The 13191-nt window shown below is 38.6% G+C and overlaps 1 protein-coding gene across 2 annotated transcripts in view; it reads right to left on the bottom strand.

The window, feature by feature from the left end:
• Positions 1-13191, bottom strand: part of EIF5B (eukaryotic translation initiation factor 5B) — a 75346-nt gene that overhangs the window by 61342 nt on the left and 813 nt on the right. The window lies entirely within an intron of this gene.

Consider the following 13191-nt stretch of genomic DNA (forward strand, 5'->3'; position numbering starts at 1 on the left):
CTCAAGTTTAGGTTTTGAACTTTTGCCATCATAGGAAGCAATACATTCACAATAAAATGGTCATTCAGATCCTGCCACTCAAAGAACAAATCCAGGATAAGCAGCATTAGCATCAGCTTGTTGGAAATGCCAAATCTCAGGTCTCACTCAAGACTTACAGAATCAAAATCTCCATTTTAACAAGACCTACAGGTGAATCACATGCACATTAGAATATCAGAAGTGCTGGTTCAGAATCAACGAAAGTATCATTCTTCACATTGATGCTGCAAATCTGAATTTCAGAAACTTTCATCTTTGTTTCTATTTGATATGAGTATTTACAATTTCAAACCACATCAGAGTTTATACTTAGTTTTGAGCTTGAAGATATATATATATATAAGCAGTGTTGATAATTTAAGTCGACATTCTCAATTAACACCTTAAGGACACAACTTATGTTCAAAATTAATTGACTGAATTGAATATTTTCAGCATTCACAGATAGCAAACTCAATCTCTTTGTAAAAGAACTCTAGTCCTTAATCAGTGTTAAAAGGTTATTCTCACCTGGCATAATCAAATACTAATAACATTTCAATGTAGGTAACTACTCTCAGGAGACAGAACTTCTCATGTGCTGAACACCACCAGCATTAGAATGGTCCGGCTGCACATGAGTACAGGCAACAGTGAAGCAACTCGAGATCTCCTCACTATACTGTGCCTATTTGCTATATTAAAATGTAAGCTCCTCTGAGAACACAAAATGTCTTTTTGTATGCTCAATTCATCTCCCTACCTTTTACAACTAGCAACCAGCAGGGAATGTAACACATTCCTAACAGACATTATTAAAGAAAAAACCCTATTCTGGAATGGCTACCACAATTTGCACACCACAGGCAAACCTCACCAGTTTCATCACTTGAGCTTAATAAAAACCTTGCTACCAGCGTAACAATTACTATATTTTGATCACTGTAAACTTCCAAATTGAATTTTCTGAGACAACAGATTCAAACAACAGTTTAAAAATCCCACTGAGAGAAAACCACAATATTTCATTTATCTAACACAGGCAAGGACTCTATGTGAATTTTTCATATGAATGAAAACATACCATTCTTTAAAAATCATATTTAAGATGTAAAGCTTTCTTTCCTATAAATATATAATTTTTTCTAATTATATAACCTATTGAAATATTTACACATGTCTGGGGTTATTTCAATATAATGGGTAGAGTGAGGAGAAGAATGAGTAGAATGTAGACGAAACAAAATAATCTGTGAATCAATAATATTTGAAGGTGAGTGGTGGACAGATGTGTTCATTAAACTGTTCTACTTCTGTATACAGTTGAAATTCTTTATTTAAGAAAATTTACCCCACAGTAACCAAAACAATGTGGTACTGGTTATTAGGTACTGGTTATTATAACTGGTTATTAGGATAAACATAAAAAACAAAAGAATAAAACCATTAGTCCAGAAATAAACCCATTTATCCATGGTCAACTGATGTGACAGTGCCAAAATCAATAACTAGGGAAAGAAACAGTCTTTTCAACAAATGGTGCTGGGACTAGATTTCCACACATAAAAGAATAAAGTTGGACCCCTACCTCACACTACATAGAAAAACTAACTCAAAATGGGTTATAACCTAAATGTTAGTGCTAAAACAAGAGAACTCTTAAGAAAACGTATAGGTGAATCTTCATGACCTGGTATGACTCAGCAGTAGATTCCTTGATACGCAAGGAATACCCAAAACACAAGCAAAGAAAACTAAATTTTATTAAAATTTTTAAAATTTTTGTAAAAATGACACCTTATCAATACAGTCAAAACACAACCCACACAACGGCAGAAGTATTTACAAATCTGTTAAAGATCAAGCATCCTGAAATAACTCTTACAACCTGAGAGAAACAAGCCAATTTAAAAATAAGTAGGACTTCCCTGATGATCCAGTGGTAAGAATCCACCTTGCAATTCAGGGGATGCAGGTTTGATTCCTAGTCTGAGAACTAAGATTCCCATATGCCCCAGGACAACTAAGCCCACATGCCTCATCTTGCAGATGCCCACGCCACACAACTAAGATTGAACAACAGCCAAATAAATCTTTAAAAAAAAAAAAAAATGAGTAAAGGACTTTCACAGATGTTTGTCCAAAGATACACAAATGACTGGGCTTCCCTGGTGACTTGGCAGTAAAGAATTCACCTGCCAATGCAGGAGACCTGGGTTTGATCCCTGAGTTAGGAAGTTCCCCTGAAAAGGGAAATGGCAACCCACTCCAGTATTCTTGCCTCAGAAATCCCATGGACAGAGGAGCCTAGCAAGCTACAGTCCATGGGGTCGCAAACAGTTGGACACAACTTAGCAATTAACCAACAACAATACAATTGACCAGTGAATACATAAAAGATGTTCAACTTCATCAGTAACCACGGAAATGCCAATTAAACCATAATGGGACCCCACTTTACAACTGCTAGGATGGCTATTAACAACAACAAAAAAGGAACAGAACTGTTGGCAATGAAATGAAGAAATCAAAACCCTTGTACATTCTGGTGGTAATGTAAAATGGTGCAGCTGTGGTGGAAAAGTTTGGTGGTTCCTCAAAAACGTAAACATTGAGTGACCTACCAATTCCATTCCCAGGTGTATACTACACTCAAAAGAACTGAAAACTGGGACTCAAAACCAAACAAAACCACAAACAAATGTTCAGAGCAGCACTTTTCTTCCCAATCCAGGAACTGAACCAGAGTCTCCTGCATTGCAGGTGGATTCTTTACCAACTGAGCTACCAGGGAAACCCTCAACAGCCAAAAGGAAGAAACAATCTACCTTTTTATAGGTTTACAGGGCTTTATATACATATGCAAGGCAAAATTTTAAGTCAAACCAAAGTAAAATTTTAAGTCAAATCACTTAAAAAAAATAGAAACAGCATGTATAAATTCTAATCCAAGATAAGAGGGGGTAAAAATAGAAACAAAGAACTGCAGAACTGGCACAAACAAAAAACAAACCAGGATGGCTGAAATAAGATCAAATATATCATTAATCGGGCTTCCCTTGGGGCTCAGATGGTAAAGAATCTGCCTGCAATGCAGGAGACCCATGTTCAATCCCTGGGTCAGGAAGATCCCCTGGGGAAGGGAATGGCTACACACTCCAGTACTGTCGCCTGGAGAATTCCGTGGACAGAGGAGCCTGGTGGGCTACACCACACAGGGTTCCAAAGAGTTGAACACGACTGAGCCACTAACACAGGTGTATAATCACAAGCCAAGTATAAGTAACTCAGAGATATTATCAAATTGTATTAATAAAATTTCAATTCTATGAGGTTTTTCTAAAGAACTCAAACAAGTACATAGAAAGGTTAAAAGTGAAAAAAGAAAAAAAAAATGAAATTCTCAATAAAACACTAGCAAACCAAATTTAGAAACATATAAAAAGGACTGCACACCATGACCAAGTGGGATCTATCCCAGGACTGCAAGTTGGTTCAACACATGAAATCTGATTAATGTAATCCATCATGTATAAGTAGGGTAATAGACCAAAATCACATAATCATCTCACAGATGAAGAAATACCATTTAACAAAATCCAACAGCCATTCTTGGGAAAAACTGAAAGCCTTTTTCCCCCACTAAGATCAGAAACAAGACAAGGATGCCCATTCTCCCCATTCTATCCAACAGTGGACAGCAGGATCTAGCCAGAGAACTATAAACCACTGAGACAGGAAAAGAACGGAAAAGAAAGAGCAGACTGTCCGGACTTGTACCTGATATGACCACATACACAGAAAATACTAAGGAATCCACAGTGATTATTTACTTGCTCAGTAGTGTCCAACTCTTTGAGACTCTATGGACCACAGCCCACCAGGCTCCATGGTCCATGGGATTTTCCAGGCAAGAATACTGGAAGGGATGTCATCCCCTTCTCCAGAAGATGTTCCTCACCCAGGGATCAAAGCTGGGTCTCCTACATTGGCAGGTGATTCCTTACCACTGAGCCACCAGGGAAATCCACATACACAACAAACATTCAAGCTATTAATAATATAGGAGTTCAGTAAGCTTGCAAGAACAACAGATTGATATATAAAAATCAACTGTATTTAAACTGTACAATAAACAATCTGGGAATGAAATTTAAAAATAATCCCATTTATGACAGCATAAAAAAATTAAATGTCACGATGATTTTTTAAAAGTTGCAATTGTTATATATTGAAAACTACCAAAAAAAAAAAAAAATCACTGGAAAAAACCTGAAGACCTAAATAAATGGAAACACATTCCATGTACATGGATTTGAAGGCATAATATTGGCAATACTCCCAAAATCAATCTACAGAAGAAATTCAATCTCAATTGAAATCCCAGCTGCCTTTTCTTTTTTTTTTCCTTTGGCCGGGGGTGGAGGGGGCCAGTAATTGAGAATCTAACCATAAAATCTGTATAGAAATGCAAGGAACCCAGAATAGCCAAAAACAGCTCTGAAAGGAACGAAGAGAAATCACTTTCTAAATTCAAAACTTAATACTAAAGCTGTAATAATCAAAACAGTGTGACACTGCCATAAGGACAGACACATGGACCAATGGAACAGAACTGAGCCCAGAATAAAACACGACACACACAGTCAACTGATGTGAACAAGGAATTAGAGAAAGAATGATTTTTAATAAAATAATAGGGCTGTCTGTCCTATTATTAACTGAATAACTGAATGTTATTAACCTAATAACTGAATGTCCACACGCAAAGAATGAACCTGGTTCCCTGTTGCTGCTGTTAAGTCGCTTCAGTCGTGTTCAACTCTCTGCAACCCTATGGACTGTAGCCCACCAGGCTCTTCTGTCCAAGGGATTTCCAGGCAAGAATACTGGAGTGAGTTGTCATTTCTGCCTCCAGGGGATTTTCCCAACCCAGGGATTGAACCCACATCTCTTGCATTGAGATTCTTTACTGATGATTTCAGACAACAGAAAAAAAATTAACCCCAGATGGCTCAAAGATCCAAATGTAAGAACCAAAGCTATAAAGCTCCTAGAGGAAAACAGTAAAATTTCATGACCTTAGATTTTGTGATAATTTCTTAGATCTGACACCAAAAGCACAAGCAACTAAACAAAACAATAGATAAATCAGAATTCATCAAACTTAGAAACTTCTGTGCTACGAGCACCACCACCAAGAAACTGAAAGAACTTCCTATGGGAGAAAAATAAGGATAATGCACAGAAGAAGAGAAAGTATTTGCAAGCCGTATCCGATAAAGTGGTTTTTCTAGAATATACAAAGAACTCTTATTCCTCAATAATAAAGAACTCAATTTTAAAATGAGCAAAGGATCTGAACAGATAGCTCTCCAAACAAGATATACAAATACAAAAGTCTAATAAACATAAGATACTCAACACCTTAAGCCATCAAGTGCAAACCAAAAGTCACAATAAGATACCACTTCACACCAACTAGAAAGGCTATCATCAAAAAGTCAGATGATAAGTGCTGACAAAGATGCATAGAAACTGAAGCTCTAATACACTGTTGGTTGGAATAAAAAACGGAGCAGCAGCTTTGACACTTCCTGGAAAACAAGTTAACCTACTCAACAGTTCCTGAAAAAGTTAAATCTAGAGTGACCAAGCAATTTCACTCTTAGACATCAGTTCAGTTCAGTCGTTCAGTCGTGTCCGATTCTTTGCGACCCCATGAATTGCAGCACGCCAGGCCTCCCTGTCCATCACAAACTCCCAGAGTTTACTCAAACTCATGACCATTGAGTCGGTGATGCCATCCAGCCATCTCATCCTCTGTCGTCCTCTTCTCCTCCTGCCCCCAATCCCTCCCAGTATCAGGGTCTTTTCCAACGAGTCAACTCTTTGCATGAGGTGGCCAAAGTATTGGAGTTTCAGCTTCAGCATCAGTCCTTCCAATGAACACCTAGGACTTATCTCCTTCAGGATGGACTGGTTGGATCTCCTTGCAGTCCAAGGGACTCTCAAGAGTCTTCTCCAACATACACCTACACAAAAACTTAAACACGCATTTTTATAATGGTTATTATTCAAAAGAGTCAAAAAGTGGGAAAAACCCCTATCTCCACTAACTGATATATGGATGGGTTAATAAAATGTGGCACATTCATACAATGAATTCTGAGGGCATGTGATTCTAGACTTAAATTCCAACTACTACAGTATCATCAATGACATCTACTAGTTTCACCAGAGCTCAGTACTTAAAACCTAATGGCACAAATTTAATTTCATTGAAACAGTACTTACTGTGTTTTTGGAGACTGCTCATATGAAGTTTATGGTATGAAACAAGTTTCAAAAACAGAAAAAACAAATATTTTGTATTTGGTCTGAAAATAAATGATTCTAAAAAAGGACTGCTACCTGGGTGAAAAGTAGGGATTCCTCTGAAAAAACACACCTGAAAATTTCTATATCATGTCTGAAATGGGAAGGAATGAAACATCAAATCATCATAGCTTTCATGGTAAACAGACTATGAAACAGGTAGTTATTCAATTAAAGTTAAGTAAGAAAGAAATTGGCACACTTAACCACAGGTTCTGGAGTCCCATTTGCCTTATCAGCTGAGAGGCTGTGAGCTGCAAGCACATTATTATGCTAAATCTGTTTCCTCCACTACTTGTTACAGAGTAGTTCTTATCTCTTTGTACCTTTCCCTTCCTCCAGATTCTCAAACTAGTTACAGCATACTTACTGCCTCTACATTAAGTGTTTTCATTATTAAAATTATGTAAATTCTGTGATTACTGCTAGGGCAAGTACTATACTGTGTTTATTTCAATATTGTTTAACAACAGTTCAAATTACTTGATTTAAAATTTCTTAACAGTACATATTTGACAAAAGGAAGGACAGCGAATGACAAACCTAAACAGTGTATTAAAAAGCTGAAACATCACTTTGCTAACAAGGTCCATATAGTTAAAGCTAGTTTTTCCAGTAGTCAGGTATGGATGTGAAAGTTGGACCATAAACAAGGCTGAACACAGCAAAACTGATGCTTTAGAACTGTGGTGCCAGAGAAGACTTTAGATAAAGTCGCTTTGACTGCAAGGAAATCAACCCTGAATCACTAGAAGGACTGATGCTCCTAGAAGCTAGAAGCTCTAGAATCACTAGAAGCTCCAATACTTTGGCCACCTTACGCAAAGAGTTGACTCACTGGAAAAGACCCTGATGCTGGCAAAGACTGAAGGCAAAAGAAGGGTAAGGCAGAGGTTGAGATGGTTGGACAGCATCACCGACTAATGGAGACGAATTCAAGCAAACCCTGGAAGATAGTGAAGGACAGAAAAATCTGGCGTACTGCAGTCTATGGGGTTGAAAAGTGTCAGACACAACTTAGCCACTGAACAACAATAAAAGTTAGAAAGGGAGGGGAAAAGGAGTCATTTGTGCTGTTATGTTAATTTTTTCTCCCTGCTCTTCCCTCTATCACATATTATCACAAACTAAGAAGTGAAGGCCTCATCCTTCACAAAGTAAGATGGTCAGATCATCTCAAGAAGTTTTCATATATTAACAGCAACCAAAACTGCAAGATACCTAGAAAGAAACCAAACAAGAAATATCCTAAAGGTGCAAATGAAGAAAATAATATTGCTGATAATTAACCAGAGAAGAATATTGTTACTAACTTGTTTATCACTATATTTCAGCACTATATTTGGCATTTAAAAACTTAAACAGACAATGTATTTCTCAAAGGGAATGATTCAATACCATAAAGATAAAAGTGTACCACATAATCTAAAAACTTAATGGGATTCCTAATTAAAATCAGTCCCAAGAGATTTTTAATAGACCTTGATAAACTCACTTATTACATAAAAAAATAAAATTATGAATGCCTAAACTATCAAGAGCATGAACATGCCCACAAATATCTTAAGTTTTCCTCTGAGTGATACTCAAGCATTCTAAGCACCTGTTGGACAAATATTAATGGAAGTCAAAAAGCCTGCAGAATGTCTCACAAATGTCTAACTCTTAAGTTTAGGAATCCCTAAATAAACAGTTCTCAAGGTAGTTTCCCCTCAAGACTTATTCAGGGCATCTAAACCAAATCAAGAGATCATAACTATTTTCCACATAATACTGGGAGGCCTTTTTTCATTCTCATTTCCTCACGACTGTAGAGTGTTTTCCCAAGGCCACATGGTGTGTGATTTGCTACAGACTGAATGCACAAGCAGGTAAGAATCAAGTTATCTTCTACTAAACCAGACTGTGGAGGTTTACAAACCATTTAACACCATTACTTTCATTAATTTTTGAAAGTGATTATTCAGCAATGTTATTTTATGTTGATATGTGATGCTTATTGTTTTTATTTTTAAATCAATATATTCAAAGAATTTTTCAGTTTTAATTTGTAATGTGGTATCCAATAACATGGGCTTCCCAGGTGGCTCAGTGGTAAAGAATCTGCCTGCCAATGCAAGAGATGCAGGTTTGATCCCTGGGTAGGGAAGATACCCTGGAGGAGGAAATGGCAACCTACTCCAGTATTCTTGTCCACTGGAAAATCTCATGGACAGAGGGGCCTGGCAGGCTACAGTCCATAAGGTCACAAAGAGCTGAATGTGACTGAGTGACTTAACACACACAGAGACATTGATATAACCCACATAAAGAAAAGCCTTTTGGGTTCCCTAGTAATTTAAGAGTGTAAGAGGGTTCTAGGACCAGAAAGTTTGAGAACTGCTTTTCTAACCTAACCAGACACTCCATTCCTCAGTTAAACAATGCTTTGCCCAATGTACAGCCCAACTGCCAGATTGGAATAAACCCAGAAGGATAAGTCAAGTCCAACTAGCTGGTAAGCAACATCAAAAGTACCTACATAAGCTCCTCAGAGATCACCAGTATAGAAGGCTGAAGAGGCTACCAGAACCTCACAAGTTTATTATCTGCGTTTTTTATCCATTTATGACTAACTAGGACATCTTCCCCTCCTTTCAGGTATCAATCACCTGAAGTATCAGCACAGGAACAACGTATGCCAAGAGAATGATCAGATTATACATCTTTTTTTCTTTTTTGATCTAATGTATGCAAATAGTTTATTGTTAATTCAAAAAATACACAAATGAGAGGTAAATTTCTTTGTTGAACTGGACTACTTCCTCTGGAAAGCTCTGGAGTACCTGCCATGCTCACAGGCTCCTTAAGCAGATCACCACGTTTCTATCTCAGGGGAGGGACCCGCCACCCTGTGATCACACCTGAGTAAGGTGAATGCGTGAAACCAAGACAAAAGTCTAGAACATAGACAGTTGACTCAGAGATAGCCAGAACTCCCCTAAAGGCAGGAATCTTGCCAGGAATGACAGGAGCATTATATATCATTAAAAGCAAAGAGCTACTGTACTAGTTCACCTGCTTATTTAACTTGCATGCAGAGTACATAATGCAAAATGCCAGGCTGGATGAATCACAAGCTGGAATCAAGACTGTCAGGAGAAACATCAACAACCTTAGACCTGCAGATGATACCACTGCAGAAAATGAAGAGGAACTAGAGAGCCTCTTGATAAGGTAAGCGGAGTGTGAAAAAGCTGGCTTAAAATTCACATTCAAAACATGAAGATCATGGCATCCAGTCCCATCACTTCATGGCGAATAGATGGGGAAAAAGTGAAAACAGTGACAGACTTTTCTTTTCTTGGGTTCCAAAATAACTGTGGACGATGACTGCAGCCACGAAATTAAAAGACTCTTGCTTTTGGAAGAAAAGCTATGACAAACCTAGACAGCCTATTAAAAAGCAGAGACATCACTTTGCCAACAAAGGTCCATCTAGTCAAAGCTTTGGTTTCTCCAGTAGTCATGTATGGATGTGAGAGTTGGACCATAAAGAAGACTGAGAGCCAAAGAACTGATGCTTTCGAACCGTGGTGCTGGAGAAGACTCTTTGAGAGTCCCTTGGACTGCGAGGAGAGCAAATCCTAAAGGAAATCAACCCTGAATATTCATTGGAAGGACTGATGCTGAAGCTGAAGCTTCAATACTTTGGCCTCCTGATGTGAAGAGCTAACTCACTGGAAAAGACCCTGATGCTGGGAAAGACTGAAGGCAAAAGGAGAAGAGGGCAACAGAGGATGAGATGGCATCACTGACTCAATGGAAGTGAATCTGCGCAAACTTCAGGTAATGGTGGAGGACAGGGAAGGCTGGCACGTTGCAGTTCATGGAGTCGAAAAGAGCTGGACACAACTTAGTGACTGAACAACAATAACTAGCTCACCACCAGCAAACAGTCAGAGCTGAAGATGCCCCACAACTGCACTCAATCCTGAAGTGAAGAGAAAGTCACTCAGTCACGTGCAAGTCTTTGTGACCCCACTGACTAGACAGTCTGTGGAATTCTCCAGGCCAGAATACTGGAGTGGGTAGCCTTTCCCTTCTCCAGGGGATCTTCCCAATCCAGGGATCGAACCCGGGTCTCCCACATTGCAGGCGGATTCTTTACCAGCAGAGCCACAAGGGAAGCCCACTCAATCCTGAAACAACTCCTAATTCCTGAATGACATCCCCATCTTCATGTCTGACTGTGAGATAAGTGAAATGATGATCTTTCTTCGCTCTACAGCCTTTGTGATGGAATGGAAATGTATTAATCTTCCTAAATAAGGCAACAGAACACATTCCTTACAACCTGAAAACTACAACTACCACACTTGGGGGATTTTAAAAAAAGGATTAAAATGATGAATTGGAGATTAACTGTGAAAAATTAGATAATCAGGATCATTTTTTTCTCTGCACATACTAAAAAGAGATGTGCTGTGTAAATGGAAACAGCAGGGCACTGCTAGAGCACACAAGGCACCGTGAGATGCGGCCCGGTCACATAAACTGATGACCAGAAAGTTCTATGTGTGGGTGTTAACCGCTCAGTCATGTCCGACTCTTTGTGACCCCATGGACTGTAGCCCGCCAGGCTCCTCTGTCCATGGGATTCTCCAAGCAAGAATACTGGAGTGGGTTGCCATTCCCTTCTCCAGAGGATCTTTCCGACCCAGGGATTCAATGTGGGTCTCCTGCATTGCAGGCAGATTCTTTACCATCTGAGCCACCAGGGAAGCCCAGGAAGAAACGAAAATATTGGCCATGTATTTTGTCTGTATGATCTGTGAATATTGAATCTTACCCCAGTCAACTGAAAAAGGAAACTTGCTTAACACCTACCAAAATCTCACTCAGAATTTCATAAGCTAAAACAAAATTCTAGAACTCTATGTTTAAACAAAGGTCAGTCACTGATATAACAAAACATATGTAATCCAAATAAGATCCCTCAGATTAGATGTGTATGTGCGCACTCAGTCACGTCCAACTCTTGTGACCACATGGACTGTAGCCCACCAGGGCTCCTCTGTCAACGGAATTTTCCAGGCTGGAATACTGGAGTGGGTTGCCATTTCCTTCTCCAGGGGATCTTCCCGACCCAGAGACTGAACCCACATCTCTTGTGTCTCCTGCACTGGCAGGTGGATTCTTTACCACCTGGGAGCCCTCAGATTAGATAGTAAAATCTAATTTTAAATGAACACTGAGCGGCTAAAAATTTTAAATTAACAATATATGGATTAAAATAGTCACGTATTTTATGTTCTTTCCAGTAACTGAAAAGTGGCCCAATGCCTTAACTTGATAGCTAATGAGCAGGTGCTCATTTCTCACCCAGTTCTTCCTGAGGAGAAACATGTCTGGCTTAAGACAACTGGGAAGGAAAGGGGAGGTGGGAAGTCTCCACAAAGCATTAAAAAACAAAGAAACTGGATACTGGTTTATGAGAAAATGTGTTTTTCACTGACATTGCCACCATTTTTCCTTCAACAAGAGCCAAAAAATAAAGGCTGCAGATTTAGTCTGAGGGGAAAAAAATCCAACAGCCTTCTTTCTATACTATCAAACCAATCATTGAACAGGTTCTAGTGTTTGCAATCTAAACTTTATGTCATCCATAAACAACGTTATGAATCAGTAACACTTTTCTCTAAAAAATACACACACAAGAATAAATATTTCTCTTCTGAATAGCTTTTCTCTAATGCAAAAGAGCTTGAAAAGTAAAAAAATTAAGATAACATATACATGTTTTTTATCTATAGAGTTCTGTAATCCTGATCCAAACAAACCTATTGTTTAAATAAAAAAAAAAAAAGATTTCTTAAAATAAGGATCAGTGAAATTAGAAAACTGACAATTGACTGTATTTAAGAAATCATTGCTAGTATTCCTTGGGTTTAATGACACTGTGTTTGTACTTTATGTTGTGTTTCTGTGGTTTTTTTCCCTCAAGTATTCACCTTTCAGATACACTTAAAGGATTTACACATGAAACGATTTTCAGAGTTGCTTTCAACTATCCAGCAGGTAGATGAAACAGGACCAGTCACGTGACAACAATGGCTGAAGCTGGGGAACTGGTACAGGAAGCTTTATTACACTCATCTCTCCATTTCTTGTGTAAGGCTGAAGAAAAAGAAGTATCTCAGGCACCAAAACATCCTGTCAAAAGCATAGAAATTTTTGCCCCACTAAATCACCCCAGAATTCTGCTTATTTTTTCTTATTTATCTGGCTACTCTTCAAACCAATTAACTTCTTCCAATAGACCTCTAACTGAAATACAAGACACTTGGTGTCTTTTTAACTCCATTCAACAGCTAGGTGAGGGCCAGGTCAGGAAACGACCCAGGATTCCAAATCACGACTTATTCAAACTTCAAGAGCAAATATCCGTTTTGAGTCAAAATGAACTATCACAGGTTGTTGTTTTTGTCTTTTGAATTCCTCTTACTACACCCAGTATTTGAACTAAGTCTGGTGAGTAGTTTACAAAGGTGAAAAATAACATATTGTTCACTCCCAGGAAGTAAGCCCTTTCCATGAGGAGGGGTAAAGAACTCCACCGAATGTGACACCCAGGAATGTTACAATAATCTCGGGGTACTCAACTCTACACACATCCTTAAGCTCTCTCGCCCCCAAAGCCTTTTTAAGTGGTTAGAAAAGAGCGACCCTGGTTGGTTTGTTTCATCTCCTCCTTTCTTAGGGGAGGTGCTAGCGAGTAAAGAAATGACCAAAAGGCCGGAAGAAGAAACG

This window comes from Cervus elaphus, chromosome 11 (genome assembly GCF_910594005.1).
Source record: "Cervus elaphus chromosome 11, mCerEla1.1, whole genome shotgun sequence".
NCBI lineage: Eukaryota > Metazoa > Chordata > Mammalia > Artiodactyla > Cervidae > Cervus > Cervus elaphus.